The sequence below is a fragment of the Rhyacophila brunnea genome, unplaced genomic scaffold (genome assembly GCF_057557595.1).
Source record: "Rhyacophila brunnea isolate RB1 unplaced genomic scaffold, BYU_Rbru_1.0 scaffold_139, whole genome shotgun sequence".
Taxonomy (NCBI): Eukaryota; Metazoa; Arthropoda; class Insecta; order Trichoptera; family Rhyacophilidae; genus Rhyacophila; species Rhyacophila brunnea.
The window spans coordinates 558,910-563,084 of NW_028232795.1; the positions used below are offsets into that span (position 1 = coordinate 558,910).

Here is a 4,175-nt window from a genome sequence, read left to right on the forward strand (position 1 = left end):
AAAGGAAATTCGATATGCCTATTTTTTTATAGCAATGTTTTCTAAACCTTAAAAAAACATATTTTCCGTGCGAAACCAAAAAATTTAGATTTTACTTAATAGGAATATAATGAGAAGGGCTCAAAAATCTAAATAGCAAGGCAAAAATTGGTTTTCAATATTTTTCATAATATTAATGTTTGAATACCTTCGTGATGTTACTTATAAATTTCTGACTTACAAATTCCAAACTTAAAACATGGGTTTTGATTTTAAATAATCAACGAAAATATTAGATTATATCAGAGAATTTTACGGTAAATTTTAGCAGTAATTAATGGTTTAGCTTTGGATGAAAATTGCAACTTGTTTTCCAGCTCAAACTTACATCCAAAGATATTATGCCAGTTAGGTAAGAAATAATTAAATAATATAATATTGACTTTTTAGCAAGATTTTAAAAAACGTAATTTTTAGATGCAATTCAATGCTATGCGAGGCTTGAAAATATATTACAGATAGTACGCATCAAAAATTATACAAAATAAATATAAATTTAAATACTTTTTTATATATTTTATTATAATTATCTTAAATAGAAAAATAGGAAATACTTTTCTTACACCAAATTTACCAAATAATTGATTTCACATTAAAGAAAATAAAAAGATGAAAAACTCCGATACCTATGATATTCCAATTTTTTTATCGGAATATTTGATTCTATTTATATATGAGAAATAAAATTACATATTGAAAACTTGATACACCCATTACTTTATTATTTTAAATCGAAATAAAACAATGAAAAACTATTTTAAAATAAACATATAGAGGCATAGAACATAAATTTATACCATTAAAATTAAAATTATATATAAAATTATATTGATAAAAAAGATCCTGATTATTGGAACGATTACAAGCCGGAAAACTGTTGGTCTATATGGTATTTACGCAAACGATTTTCTTCTTATACAAAATATTAGAGTGTGATCAGATATTATAGTACGATTAAAGAGCAAACTATTAATAATGTTTGAAGTAAAAAGTCTAAATTAATTGGCATACTTTTTTTTTTCCCAAGAGGGAAAGAACTGAGGTTGAAAGCGATGGCTTTGAATAAAGATACATTATTTTTTTATTTAATAATCTAGGTTTTTTAATGTAATTTTGCTTTAATTGCATTAAAAATCGAACATAATCTAGTATATTTGCAAGTAAATATATATAATCAAATGAAAAATATCTATAAACTAGATTTATCGTACTTAATGATATTCCATCATAGAAATATTATGGGAATTTTTGGAAATGCTCAAGAGATTCATCACCATTGTGAATCATTAGTTGTAGAAGAATCTTATATCAATAACCATACTAAATTCTTAATGCAGATGATTTAGATATGATGCAGATATTAAAAAAAAATTATTGTACAAAAGAAGTTTGTTTGCAAATATCAACTTTAAGTTGGTTATAAGGCTCAAAGGCCTAAATTATATATACAGAAGAATCCACCAAGAATAAATATCAAAAATAATTTACATATAAGACATCTGGGCAAGATAATACAAAAAAACTTCTAATATTAATTATAAATTATTTGCGCTATTCAGCGTTATATAAAAATAAAAAATATTAAAAGAAATTCTAGGTAATCACGAAGTTAAAAATAAAGCGTTTTTGTATTTTTGGTAATAATATAACTAAATAAAAAAATTGTTATTGAAAGAGTGCGTTGAGTCAGTCGGTTTAGAAAGACTCTAATGGGTGGCCTGGGGTTCTACCGCAACGCACCCTGTGGATTTATTTGAATAAACTCAAAACGAGAAATACTCACAAGGGGCGGCGTGTCGAAACAGGAAGCATAGCAAGACTGACAAGTAGGAATAAATTATGAAAATTGGTAAGTATGACACCGAAAACAGCCTTAAACATTAAATATAGCCTACTCCGTTCAGAAAATATTAGGGTAAGTGTAGAGAGTGTGGTAGCATAATTAAAAAGCGACGGAAAGCAATTAATCCGATACATGTCTATATCGACTACCGCTTGGTAAAGAAGGACTAATCCACAGAGATCAAACAGGATGCAGGAAATGTGATGGTTTACGCGCAGGATGCATCAGTTAAGCAAAAAGTAAATAATAGCCATGAACAAACTTACTAAAAAAAGATATATACAAATAAATAAATGAAATTCAAATTTTTCAGAATTTTATTTATTGAAAAACAAATTTTTTTACAAGTTCATTCAATATATTTGTTATAAAAGATTTTGAAATCCAATACCCTTGTAAACAAGACATAGAGGTATTTAATAAGACTATAGAAAGAGAAAATAGCAGAAAGAATTAATATGCTGTGCGCACGAGAGATCAAGCAAGTTGTGCTTGTGAACAAAAACATAGATTATATCGAATAAGTTAGCATTAAAATAAATTTATTTTAAACAAGACATTATGTTTTAAACCCGCTCAATAATATATATTTGAATTTTATAATACAAACCCTTAAAGTTTACCTATGAACAAATTGAATTAAAGGACTATTAAGAAATTTAAAATCAAGATAAATAAATTTGAGACACCGAGTGTCTCACCTAATACAAAAGGTGAGACACTGGTTAAGAAAATACTGATATTATAAACTGATTCTAGCTTTCTTATTTAAAACAAACCAGCAAAATTAAATCTGCCCATCCTAGTTATAATTTATGTTTACTTAGAAATCCTTGTCTTGTATTTCTTATTTAAAACAAAACCTGCAAAATTAAATCTGCCCATCCTAGTTATAATTTATGTTCACTTAGAAATCCTTGTCTTGTATTTCTTATTTAAAACAAAACCTGCAAAATTAAATCTGCCCATCCTAGTTATAATTTATGTTTACTAAAAATCCTTGTCTTGTATTTCTTATTTAAAACAAAACGTGTAAATTTAATTTCTCCCCTCCTACTAATGATATATGCTGAGTTGAAAATCCTATGCTCACATTTCTTATTTTATAACAAAACCTGTAAAATTTAATTTCTCCCTTCATTATAATGATAGATGAGTTCCTTGAAAAACTTTTCCACTGCCAGCTTCTTACAGAAAACGAATTATCAGAACTAATATCAAAATCCAAAGAAGTATTACTAAACGAACCAAATGTTTTGAACGTTCAATCACCAGTAACTGTATGTGGAGATATTCATGGTCAGTTCCAAGATCTACTCGAACTTTTCAAAGTAAGTGGTCTTCCACCAAAAACGCAATTCCTTTTTCTAGGTGACTATGTCGATCGAGGTCATCACAGTCTAGAAGTTATTAGTCTTCTACTAGCGCTAAAACTTAAGCATCCCCATTATGTCCATCTTCTTAGAGGCAATCATGAATCTCGTCAAATAACACAAGTGTACGGATTCTACGATGAGTGTAATCGAAAGTATAATGGTGGTAGTGTATGGAGAATGTTCACCGATCTCTTTGATTGTTTTCCCGTAGCAGCATTAGTTAATAATGAAATGTTTTGTTGTCATGGTGGTCTTAGTCCGAGCTTTGATAAAATTGATAGTGTAAGAGAAATGGATAGAAAGAAAGAAGTTCCCCATAATGGAATGATGTGTGATCTATTGTGGTCAGATCCTGATGAAAAGACTGGATGGGGGAATTCCCCACGAGGAGCAGGTTTTACTTTTGGACCTGATGTGACTAAAAAATTTAATGAAGTTAATTCTATTAAAACTGTAGCTAGAGCTCATCAATTAATGATGGGTGGGTATATGTGGCACCACGATAAAACTTGCGTCACTGTTTTTAGTGCTCCAAATTATTGTTATCGATGCGGAAATATGGGCACCGTTCTAGAAGTAGATGAAAATGGCACCAATGAATTTCTTGTCTTTGAACAGGCCCCAAAACCAGATGATGAAAAGAAAATTCCCGATTATTTTATATAAATACATATTAAAACTATAACTTTTTTACATCACCTTAAATATGGAAAGGTTTTTTCTTGAAATAAAGTCGCAGATTTCAAACTTTTTTTCAATATTATTAAAATAAAATTTAATTACTTTTCAGTTTATCTTATTGTATCTTATAAACCAAGAAAGGCTATGAATGACTCTATAGTGCGATTAGGTAATAGTTTTTGGCGTATTTCCTCTTCAGAACTGTACTCTATGAATATATTTCTTTTAATACACAT

General features: G+C 28.4%; 1 pseudogene; it reads left to right on the forward strand.

The window, feature by feature from the left end:
• Nucleotides 1-3,027: 3,027 nt before the first annotated feature.
• LOC147075992 (uncharacterized) lies at nucleotides 3,028-3,924 on the forward strand (annotated as a pseudogene).
• Nucleotides 3,925-4,175: the final 251 nt, after the last annotated feature.